We start from the raw sequence: 13,123 nt of genomic DNA, 5'->3' as shown, positions 1-13,123 counted from the left end.
AGAGGCGCTCTCCCTGCTATATGACCTTCCAGGTAGCCATGTCGAAGGGTAGAGTTCCGAATCACAGCAGTACCACCAGCAAAACAGTGTCTCTGAGGGGAACCCATTACTCAAGCTCAGGTTGCCTCTCACCTTGCCTCCTCTGCAATTCTGCGATCTCCAACATAGCGCTTCACCGTTCTCTCTGCTATGAGCCAAACACTGTAGTAGCCATAGCTTCCTTACAGCACTCAAGTCTGTGCTGTCTGTGAACGCTACCTTTGGCCCGAGAAACAAGCCATCCGCTATGCTCAAGGGCATGAGCGCCCAGTATATGGATCATAACTGCAGGATTTTCGTAATATTTAGCTATGCCAACTCAAACTAGCATGTATAATTCGAATGGCTTCACTCAGGTCATTTAGAGTAACTGGCTTAATTTGTATTCAGTTGGGTCCTCCTGCTGGCACTTCCGCATGAAGGGCCGGGTAGGTTTGTCGTGGGCGTTTGGGGGTCCCTACTGCTGCTCTCTGCCTCGGGCTTTCCATGTATACACATGGATGGGCAGGGAGGTGCTCTCCCTACCTTATGGCTTTTCCACGTAGACACATGGAAGGGCAGGGAGATCCCAGAACAGAACCAGAAATCTAAATGCTCCGTATTTGTATAGCGCCTTTCTAGTCTTTTCGACCACTGAAAGCGCTTTTACACTACTTCTGCATTCATACACTGAGCCTAAGTGCTCAAACAGAAACTAACATTCACATACATTCATACACAGGCGGAACAGCCACCAGGGGCAATTTGCCCAAGGACACTTCGACATGCAGCCTGGAGGAGCCGGGGATTGAACTGCTGGCCTTCCGATTAACGGGCAACCCACTCTATCTCCTGAGCAACAGCCACCTAATATAAGTACAATGCCGAAATATCAGTCTTTGGTAAAAGTTGTTCTGACTAAAATCAAGCATAGCGTTAGTTTAGGCAGGCAACGAAGTCAAGCTCAACTCATTCCAGCATATCAGCTGAAAGCAGCCATCTTCAGCAGAACATCAGCTGACAGCTCAGTTGAATCCTCTCTTTGGATTCATTAGCAAATTGGGGCATATCTCATTACCGGAAGCATATCGGGGAATGAATTTGAATTTGGCCGAATAGAATCAAACATGCTAACATCCGCAGCCGCATTGCCGTGCTCTGGGCGTCATGTCGCTGTGCGCGGATAGAGACTCACAGACGCAGTTCAGGCAGACAGCTCCTGTCCTCCTTCCCTCTGTCTCTGCGTAACAATGTGCAGATTGAAGCTACATGGCAATCTAAGGTCTAACAGTTAGACTCCAGACAGCTTTCATTTAGCTAGATGTACATCTAGCTTTGCCAAGTCAGCATTAGCACGGTGTACTGTTAATAACAAAGAGGATGAGAGACATGGACAGAGCGGATCAAATAACCCCTTAACATGTTATGCTCGTTTAACGGATGTGAATGTCGTTTACTCTTGAGGTTTTGCTGCACAAAAAAAAAAAAAAAAAAAGCAAGTAAATCCCGACTTTTGAACTACTGTTTTTCTGCACATGTATTTGCAGTATTCAGTATTTTTATAAAACATACAACTGTAGTGAACAACGGTGTGGATTTGTGCATTTTATATTGAATAAATTTGGAGCTACTCTAAATTCCTTTCTCCTCCCCAGAGAAGAAGGGGAGGTCAAAGTTGCTTTCTCTAAGTGCTAGCCCGACCATAAAACTGGCACCTTTTTCATTCCGAAGCTGATAACGCGGGGCCTGACTGTTAAACTGACAAAGGGACACAAACCAGCCATTGGCATCTCCCTGAACAGCCTATCAAAACTGTCCCCCCACACATGTTTCCGTGGCAACTGACCTTATTCTTTGTTTTATTACCACATCAAAGGGATACTCCTTGTCTCACCTAGGTGTGACACAATCCAGGACAGCCAAACTTTGAATGGCTAAGGACTGCAGTCTCCAGACTCAAAGCATTTAATTAAGTTTAATTAAATCTTTAGTTACTTGATTACGTTTGCCTCTATTTGAGCAGTTATGTAAACTGTTGTTGCTATCTGTTGTTGATATTAGTGCTGAAAAGAAGTTACTTGTGCAGTGTTTTTATTTTCAGCAAGACACTCCTTCATCTAATGTAATCCAAGCTTTCCTCATGTAACCTGAGCTCCCCCAAGTGGACGAAATAAGTATTACATGCCCTGTTGGAAATGCCGTTAAATGTATAAATATCCTGACCAATAATGTGACAATTGTTTCCTGTTACCAAATGCTTAGAACAGTACAACCGTTCAACCATTGAGGTTCGATTGTGGAAAATATTTGATTATAAGACGTGCAAATAGATTTCTTTTTAGACATTAAGTTTAGAAAGGCAGTCCCTTGGGAAACCTGAGACGCCCCCTGGGGCGCTGTTGGCTCTCTTCCACTCTGCTCGGCTCACTGGATGCTTCGGCACGCGTGTGGCGCCTTCAGTTTGTTTATTTTCTTAATTTCTTTTGTTTGTTAAAGTATCAGTCCGTTAAGTTACACTGGACTAATTCAGGAACGACCAAGTTCCATTTTAAGCCTTTTTCGTCGAGCCAACTTCACCGAGGTCAGACCAAGCCACGTGGTCTCGCCAGCTACAACGAAGGAAACCTGAAAACAGCCGAATTGCCAGACGGAGGAGGCGTTTTCAATCAGATACGGAGAACCCTGGAGAATCCCTAGCAAAAAGCCAGGATCGGCAGCTAGCGTGGGACCCGTGCAACAGGCCAAAAGCAGGCTGTCGACAAGCAGTAAGACTTAACACACGTTCTGTGATCAGATGTCCATTTTAACTCCTAAATTATAGCATTAGCTCTTCTATGCCGTATGAGTCAAATGCTTCCCACAATCGAACCTCCAGGCACATTGTTCAGCAAATGTTTATGTTCCCTGTATCCAACCATCTTTTATCACCTTAGTTACAGAATAAATTCACTGTAATATAATCAAGAGCTGTGTGTGTTGCCTATTTATAGTTCCTGCCAAGAGAATTGACCCTTTAGATATGAGACTGACTGACTGATTTAAGATAATTGAGCGATTATTAACTAACTGATCACTAGTAATAATTGTATAATTATTCAAAACTACCTAGAGGTCCGGAGACTCTAGGATTATAACAACTCCGGTGGTGCCCTGAAACGAGGAATAAATTTTGATTTTATGAATCTTAAAAATTCATAATTGGGTATCAATTCTCATAAATTTATTAAATTGCATAAATAAAATTTAGGTCTGCTACACAACGTTGCTTAACACAGTAGCAGCTGGAGTTTCACATTGCTGCACTGCTGTAGCTGATGTTTCAATCAATCAGATGTAGAACTGCTCACGGTTGAAAGCTTTTTGCTGATCACACAAAGTTTAAAATGGATGACAATATTACTTGCATCTTTGACTATGACACAATAATGGCAATACTTAACAGTTGTGAAAAGAACACCTATCTCCCTCATTCTCCATTCTTCCTTTGGCAGCTGACTTAACAACCACAACTAATGATCTGCTGCTGACCTGCCGCACAGTCGCACGTTCACGGCAAGGATGGTGCGTTTAGTAACGCAGTAACGCAGCGTCACTTGGATTAGTAACTAATAACATTACTCTTTTGGATATAGTAATCCATCACACTACTAGTTACTGGGAAAAGTAATATTATTACAATAACGATTTACTGAGTAACACATTATTGCCCAACACTGGATATCACTTTTGATGAGAAGGTAAGGCTTATTTAAAATCTAGTTTTAATTTATTTAAATTTCACTCACACCTCCCTGTAAAACTAGTGGAATCAGACTGATGATGATGATGAACTTATAATCAAAGCAATTAATTTGAGGTTTTCTGGTGTACAGTGTTGTACTATGAGAGAGGATAAGCCTTTCAATTCAACGCATTCATATACACAAGTCCTCCGTGATATCAACTTCATAAAAGCCTCTGTCATTTCCCTATTAGCCGCTGTGGATTTAGAAAAGACCACACAAAGGCAAACACAGTCAATTAGCTTTCTAGCGAATTAATATGTGCAATCATCCTGGCTTACATTGTGTTTACCTTACGTGATATGCCACTAAAACTGTACAGCCCAGCACTGTCTCTCATAGATATTTTCACTGAGGGGGATGGGGACAGCAATCTCTTTGTTTCTCTAATGTTTAAGTAGGCAGTCATCTTGGATGCATATTAAAATATCTGACAACAGGAACAGCCTGGAAATGACAATGCCAAGTGATGCTACCTTCTACAGTATTCACATTTGGAATGGATCTGTCTCCGCCCGGGTGGAGGAATTGGCAAAGAAATATTAGCATATTCTCTTGTAAAAATAAATAAATCTGTAAATCATGCATACACTCTATCGATTGAGATTAATGCCCAAGCTTATGAGAATGAGCTCTAAAACAATAACCCATTACATTGGGTAATAGATCATTTGAAAAATCTATAGCAATCCTTTCCTCAGACAAGAATTAATGTCTCCAGGGGCCATAATTCATAAACTGCTTGGAAAAGTAGTTGGCATTTTTTCAAGACTAAGAAGTTAAAATGCAAAAAGAGGAAAATCCTACTGACCTGTTATTTAAAGTCACTGGACTTACCCTGTTGTTTCACAAGGCCATCCTGGATGACCTGTCTAATGTGTGGTAGTTGAAGCAAATTTCTTTCGCCCAGATTTTGCGTTCTCAAGGCAGCGATCAAATTCCAAATGTGGGCCACATCCTTGGAGGGTGCTGGAAAACATGCTGATGACCCAGCAAGTGATATTACACTGCCATAAAAATCTCAATCATGTCTGACCATGTGTGATGATGGTAAACAGAGTTCAGAAGTTCAAACATCGCTATCATGTTCTATTGCTCCTGATGTGTGTTTCAACTTCTATTAAAATTAGCTTACAAAAGAAACAGCAGGGTCGAGGACAGCCGGACTGCATGAGGATGAAGAGAGCTGAGCTAAGTGGCATCATTTGGCAGGAGGCAGGCTGGGATTTCAGACTTCTGCAGACAACAACATTAGTATATCCAGTATGTCAACATACCCTGCAGGCACAAAGGTCTTTCGAAATCTGCACGCAGGTCAGACACTTTAATCATCAGAGGGGGAGATAGACAAACACAGACTCCATATCAAAAGTGGACACTAATAACTTCCTGTCAAAGGTTGGACTGGAAATAATAGTAAATATGATTATAATTAAGCAAAATTCTTGCTTGGTTGATAGATATCTGGAGGGAGTTGTTGGATTTGTTGGAAGAAATTGCTCTCTTATCCTTGTTGCTGTCATGTTGTGTGTGTGTGTGTGTGTGTCAGTATGTGTGGGCAAGGAGGCTCTGTCAGTCTCCTTCAGAGGCACAGACAGAGATGAGACTGACATGGAGGACAGAGCAGACTGAGCAACAGAGAAAAAACTAGTCTTGCCAATAGTTCTTGACAACAACACCAGACTGCAATGCATTGCGAGAACCATGTGTTGGTACTTTATGTAGCAGCAAGCAACTGACATCCAAACTGATTTGATGGCCAAGTTTGAGTTGATGAATTGCAAATTGACTGAACCCAAGAAATCGTTTTACAAGAGGAGAACTTCGTGCCAACTTGCCAAGTTGACTAGAATAGCTGAGAGAGCAAATGAGAGATTTTGTGTAGTATGAAATCAATAGTTTAACATGCACATGTAAATTCTTTGTATCTTCTTTCTAATTAAGCATGTCACTCAGCAATGAAGGATGTAAGTTTCATATTTGAAGAAAGCATGATAGTTATGAATGTTACTTTTAAAGTAATTTAAAGTCTAGAATATTTGTCTTATTTTTTGTATTTCTTCATTAAACATTTAGGTTCTTTGATATGAACAGTTATTAATAATTTGTATAAATCTGTCTGAATGCCTCTTCAACATAGCTTTAATCTAATCTAATTTAGCATAAATGAACACCATGCACCAAATAGAGCAGAGGCCCTCTCAGAACCAATTTTTGATATTCATCAGCCTGTCTTTACTTTTTCATATCTTAAATTTCTTGATTTATTTTTTTTGGCTTCATACTATTGTAAGATTTATTTTGTACCTTAATCACCATTTTACCTTTCTGGATTATGTCACAGAAGAATCATACCTTGGGTAATTATATGTAGCTCATTTGCTTGTGGGGGTCTGTGTCATTTGTACTGATATGATGATTGTATTGGGTTTCTGCTGGTCCAAAGTGGATGATACATATGTTCAACCTATTAACTTTACTGTCAGTTTGCTAGTAAGGATCCCAGGGAGCACACCAAATGGTAAATGGTCTGTACATGTTTAGCACCTTTCTAGTCTTCCGACAACTCAAAGCACTTTTTTACACTATGTCACATTCACCCACTCACACACATTCATATATTGAGCCCAACTGCACAGAACAGAAACTAACTTTCACATGGATTCACACATTGGGGGCAATTTAGGGTTAAGTATCTTGCGAACTATTTGACCACTACCAGTGGTAGTATTTGGTACTACAACTGATGGTCAAATCATACATCAGGATCAGGAGAGCAATGCCATTCTCATATGTGTGTATCTATTAATCTTGCTCTTAAAAGGTCTTTAGATTTAGGGGGATCTATTGGCAGAAGTGGCAGAAATAAGTATAAGTATGTTCATTAGTGTATAATTCCCTAAAAATAAGAATTGTGTTTTCGTTAGCTTAGAATGAGCCATTTACATCTACAGAGAGCGCAGGTGCTCTTCCAACATGGTGAACTGCCGTATTTCCCAAAATGCTGAACTATTTCTTTAATGCTCACCTAATGTATAACTAGTCAATTTAATATTTGTCAGTAAATAAGGAATCTGTCTATGACAAGTGGAACTTTCTGTTGGTGGAAAGTGTTGCTAACTCAGTCTCCATAGGTACATCATTCTGGAAATTTAAAATCCACTTACACTTCGTCATAACCTCATTACTCAAGAGTGCATTCTCTTCATATACAGTAAATAGTGCTGGGCAATGATTAAAAAAAATGTAATTGTGACACAAGCGGGGAGGTGACAGGTGGTGTGTTGTGTGGTTGTGTTTGAGTTTATTTTGCCCCTTTTTCTGAGCATGTGAGAGGTGCTTGGTGGGTTTTGGTTTTGTCTGTCTGTGTGTGGCCTCTGTCTCTCTTTCTCCCTTCCTCTCGCTCATCCATTCCTCCCTCTCCCTCAGGGCAGAGTTGTGGGATGCACCACTGGGCGGTTCTCCCCAGCTGCAGGCAATCTGCTGTTCACACACCTGTCTCCTGTGATCATCAGGACTGGCTTTTATACTCTGCCATCTCCTCACTTCCCTGCTGGATTATTGAGTCATGTTTGTAGGTGACAGTACGACCAGCTTTAACCTACTTCCTGACACCTTTGTGCCTGTTACTGATTCTGTTTTCCTGTGCTCTGCTTTAGTGTTTCTGGAGACCCTGCTCAGCTTCCGTGCCACTCTGCCTACGGAGGATGCCTTGCTGGAAACTCACCTGCGTGGACTTACGTCTCCGTCAGCTCCGCCTCACCAGCATCACCTGACCTCACCCTTACCTGCCATTCCATGCCACACCAGAGGAACCATTCCCCTAGCATCAAGCCTGTTTCACCATATCTTGGGTTTCAATAAACTGTGTAAAAATTCTCCTAAGCTGTCTTTGTGTCTGGATTTGGGTTCTGAGCCACAAAATACCTGACAGATTAACAGAATGATTCAGTGATTTATCGTGATTTATTGCATTGTTATGTGCAAAATTCAATAATGAATTCTTAATGTACTGCGCACATTTCATTTAAATGTACTGCTATATATGCAAAAGTGCAATCACGTGGTTTGCAAACTTAGAAACGTAAGGTGTTTTTACCAGTAGTATTCCCTATACACAGTAGCAATATTTCTTGTAAATCTCAACTTAAATATAAAACCAAAGCTGTTTATCACTGCCAGGGCATAACATTTTCTAGCTTGTTAAAACAAGTTACCATCAGAGCCACAATCATAACATAACAGGCACCTTCTGAGCAACAGGTTAACATAAATCTATTTCTTTTTCTTTTTCTGAACAGGTATCAGCAGAAACATGCTACTAATACTTAAAGTCAAAAGCAGCAAAGGATGACCCACATGTGGATGTGTATCTACAGAAACAGAAGCTGTATTTCAGAAAGTGCCACATGGTGTCACTCTGAGTTTTTCAACAGAGCCAGTCTTTTGCTATTCAGACTCACTTGATAAATAGCTGGATTGACTAGAGGCCAAGGGCATGTTATGAACAGAAGAGAATGTGCTAAGGAACATATGTCAGAGGCAATAAGCATCACCTATAACGCCAACGTATCCAAGTATATGCTTAATTCTACAAACCTAGCCGCTGCCTAATATGGAAGACATGCCACACAATGAACATCTACACCAGAAACACCAGTGATTCTACTCATGCAGGGCTTCTGCTTTTCTGTTGGCAGGAACAAACTAAATCCCTTGAATAATGTCATATAATCAATAAAAGTCAGTCTCAGTTATTTTGGAATGGCAAAATGCAGGTTCACCTTGAGCACATAGATATAGTGAAACCTTTTATGCAGCTGATATATTCTGCTTTAAAAGTCAGCTGTTTGAAGTCAGTCATGGTTGAAAAAGGAGAAAACGGAGTCACATTGGCTCTTTAAAATAAAATCCAAAGACAATATCATTACCTTCACCTTTTAAATTATACTGTACATTACAAAGTGCTCCTGAAAATCTTCCACATGCTCAACATGCAGCATGTCTGTGGGAGTACATCTCATATATGCTTTGAACACAAGGACATCAATCAGAGCACATGCATATGTACTTCAGGGCAGCTGTCAGTCTACCACCTTATAATATACACATAAACACGCCTACATGAACACATGTATACAAACACACACACACACACACCTACCTCTATGGCTTGTGATGCATCAGGACTGTTGATAGATGAAATAGATGCAGATGGGCTAACACATTTATATCAGCCTTCTCTTCTCTCCCTACTTCCAGTTCTCTCTTTCTTAAACTCATTCATCAGTCAACATGGAAATTTCACTCAGCATCATCAGGCAGTCACAATATTTACTGTACAGAGGTGACATGCAAGTAGCACCACATCTGCCCCCCAACTCCAGTCAGTACAGGAACCAAACTGATTTCTTCAGCCCATTTCATCCAAACGACAACTACGGGACCTGGTGTGCCATTAAAATCCACACCAAATCACCTGCTCTTGCAAAAGGAAAAAAAAAACTGGTCTGAGAGCTTTTCATGCAAGCCACTGAGTGGTAGATGAAAATAAATGCACAACAGGACATGAAAATCCAAACTGGTAAATGCTTATCTTTTAGTGCAAAACCCCCCCAGACAGTCCTATTCTTGTAGTCATTTTCAGTCACAAGGAATACAATGCAACAACAAAACCACTGAAGCTGAATCTACCTGACACCATTTGGGTGTCTGTTATGTGCAAATATGCCAATGGGGTTTGCCATTGTGCATCGGAAACACTGAAGATGGATGATTGGTAGGCATTGCCAGAAGAATTCAGCAAATTGGGAAACAACAACTCTTGCAGTAATGAGAACAGATATTTATTGGAAACACTTCGTCTTAAGATGTGGGCTTCAGGGTTTTTGAAACAAATTATTAAAAAGCAGCGAATTTTTTAAGTCTCACTGAATTCCATATTGATACATTGATAAGAGCCATACAAGATCAAAGGATAGGATGTGATAATGAAGACAAAGACGGTTTGCACACTCTTGTGTGTGAAAATGACTTTATCCAGCATTTTGACCATGTAACGCATGAGGTTATCAAGGGTGGAAAGCTTTTTTTGGTTGTTTTTTTTATGTGAATAAATCATTAAACTCAGTAAAACATACAGTATCTCACAAAAGTGAGTACACCCCTCACATTTTTGTAAATATTTGTTTATGAAATGACACTTTGCTATAATGTAAAGTAGTGAGTGTACAGCTTGTACAACAGTGTACATTTGCTGTCCCCTCAAAATAACACATCACACAGCCATTATTGTCTAAACCACTGGCAACAAAAGTGATTATGTATGAAAAAAACAAAAGAGTTATAAAAGGGATTTAAAGTTAAAACCCCAGTTGCATCGCCACTAGGGCTGGGTATCGTTTAAAATTTACCAGTACGATACCAGTATCAGAACCAGAACCCTTAAGTGCAATTTATACTTCTGCGTCAAATCGACAGCGTAGCCTCTGTGTAGCCCCCTACCATACACCGTCACCTACGCCGTAGCCTGACCTGAGCCTCCTCAAAAATGTAACTACACGTCGAGGTGAGTAGACCGTAAGCACTTTGACTGGTCGGCTGGGTAGCCTTGCAATGCCTCCGAGCCGACAGGAAGTGCTCTGTGCTTTGAAGTAACTTTTACTAGCGGCCAAAACAGCGGCTGTAACACAGTGGATCAGTATATTTGACCGTCACAACCTGAGTGAAATGACTTGTTTTACTATCAGAATGTGATCCATTCGGTCGTTAACATTTGAAAAGGCTACGCCAGCCACACGTTTACAATTTTACCCCCATTCACGTGCGTAGCCTACGGCCGCACGTAGACCTTACGCAGGAGTATAGATCAAACTTGAAAGTAATACCGATACCAATTGTACTTCAATCGATACCTTGCATAAAATGTCACCTGTTGAAGCCATAGTAGTTGATTGTTTTTTTTTATTGTTGTAATGGACAAGCAAGGTTATCTATTTTATTCTCCTTGTTTCAAATAACTGCTGCATAAAAAGTATTGGGAAATTGTATCAAATCACTCCTCGTCCTAATTATCATCCTCATTGGTAGTATTGGCCTATAAGGGGAAAAACTACAGCTTGGGAGTTAATTTATATTTGAATGAGGAGTGAAATAGTTCAGTGACCAAATAAGTTGTGGGAAACGAATTTAAGGTATTTTTTTGATACGCGTGTTGAAAGTAAACAACGGAAAATGATTTGTTAACTTTCGATCAATAAACTGAATAAAAAGATCTCCGTGCTTTTTCCTTTATTGGTGACTCTGGTGAGTCGCAAACCTCCGAAAAGACGACAATCACAAGTATAAAACAAGAAAGGAGTCTGTTTAAACAAGTAACTGTCACACTCTGCCTGTCAGCCATGCCGTGTTTTGTTATTTTGGTCTAGCTGCCTACTGAGAAGCATCCTCCTGTCCTGCCCAGCTAGCGCTGCTAGCCCTCCGCCTGTCCTGCCTGTAACCTGTTTGGCTAGCATGGCTACCCATCTGCCTGATCCACGGCCTGCTAGCGCTGCTAGCAACCCGCCTGATCATCCCCCTCCTGTGTTGGCTCCAGCATCCAGGCTGGTTGGGGACTCCTGGACATCAAGCTCTCTGGTCTCTTTTTTGATGGACTTGGCGTTAGAGCCAGAGAGCCCAAGGACTGCTAGTCCCCAACCAGTAAGCCAACCAGATAGGTGTCGGCCAGCTAGCCCAATGCCTGCCCTGCCTGATTCCCGCCCAGCTAGCGCTGCTAGCCTCCTGCCTGATCTCCTGCTGATCCCTGCTCCTCGTGCCCCATCGGTGGTCCGACCAACACCAGCTCTGTTGGTGGCCCAGCCGACTCCTGTTCCTCGTGCTCCGTCGGTGATCCGACCGGCACCAGCCGGTGGTCCTGAACTCTGTTTCCCCGCCCTGCTCGTTAGCCCCTGGTGTGTATATATGTTTGGTCTTTCTCTTCAGTCTTCATCCGGTCATTGTAGCGTGTTTACGCTCTGTCCCATGTTGCAGTGTATTGTCCTGTTTAGCCTGCCTTGCTCGTCTTGTCACCCTGTTTCCGTGGATTTTGGATTTCTGTTTGGATTACCTTGTTTTTTGGACTCTGTTAATCAGCCACTCTGCCAGTGAGTGTGCTCGCCTTTTGTTTGTTGGAATAAATCACTTTTGAACTGTACCTCCTCTGCTTTGCGTCCTGCGTTTGGGTCCTCCAACCTGCCCTACCCTGCCTCACTACACAAATCGTGACAGTCACTTAACTACACTAAAGATACAAACAGAAGAATAGAGAAGCTGTACGTCTAGCTGATCAAACCAACTACACCTGAAGCAGCCGCAGCCGGAGGCTCCGCGAGTAAAATCAGCTGATCGCTGCCGTGCCTGACCGATCAGTGACGAGTGATGTAAATAGCAAATAAAAATGCACAGAAAATTGTTAAATGATCCCAGATGATGAAACCAACTGAAAGCCAAGCTTGTGGTGATAAACTTGCAACAGTGACAAACATGCCTGAGACCGCAGCCAAAGGTGAGTGGCTGTTAAAATCAGAATCAGAAGAATCAGAAGGAGCTTTATTGCCAATTAGTGTTTTACACATACGAGGAATTTGCTTTGGTGATAAAGTGCTACACGTAGAGAAACATACAGTCGACATAAATAAATGTAGAAATATATAAATATGGAATAGAAGAACAACGTTGCAGATATATACATGTGCACTGTTCTGGGTCTGTGCCATGCAGAAATAATGGAAGAGAATATTGTGTAAATATAAATATATAAACTGACAACATAAAAATAAACAAAAACAATGATCAACAATCAATAACAAATATGTGCTACGTGCCAGGTCTGTGCACGACCCAAAATGAAACAGTATTTACATGTGCAGAGACATTTGTGTCATTTGCAAGTGGGGAGTGTCAGTGGGGGACCTGGGCCTTGTTAATGAGGCTAGCTGCAGACGCGAAGAAGCTGTTTTTGTGGCGAGAGGTTTTGGTCCTGATGGACCGCAGCCTCCTGCCAGAGGGGAGAGTGGACCATTTTTCTGCAGAAAGCATAGTGTTAATTAAGGCAGGCAACAAAGTCAGCTCAGCTCTCAATCCCAGCACATCATTCCTCTCTTAGCATTCATTGCCAATTTCTATATAAGGCTCCTTATTTAAGCTGCTGTAGCCTGCCGCCACCCCAGCTCTACCTTTCAGGCCGTATCTGATAGGGATGCACGATAATTATCGATCCGGTAAAGTACTGACCGGCATTTTTCATTCATTCATCGGAATTATATCGGGAAATTAATTTTGGCAAA

The 13,123-nt window shown here is 41.6% G+C and overlaps 1 long non-coding RNA gene across 1 annotated transcript; it reads left to right on the top strand.

The window, feature by feature from the left end:
- The first annotated feature begins 7,207 nt into the window (after window positions 1-7,207).
- LOC119895833 lies at window positions 7,208-7,680 on the top strand. Its single transcript, XR_005443108.1, has 2 exons — window positions 7,208-7,374; window positions 7,460-7,680. It is a non-coding gene; the product is annotated as an uncharacterized LOC119895833 (long non-coding RNA).
- Window positions 7,681-13,123: the final 5,443 nt, after the last annotated feature.

Source organism: Micropterus salmoides, unplaced genomic scaffold, assembly GCF_014851395.1.
Source record: "Micropterus salmoides isolate LMB-PRFRI ecotype aquatic unplaced genomic scaffold, ASM1485139v1 Ms_hic_scaffold_9, whole genome shotgun sequence".
NCBI lineage: Eukaryota > Metazoa > Chordata > Actinopteri > Centrarchiformes > Centrarchidae > Micropterus > Micropterus salmoides.
Note: the sequence above shows the minus strand (reverse complement) of the source record. Positions and strands in the feature narration are given on the sequence as shown.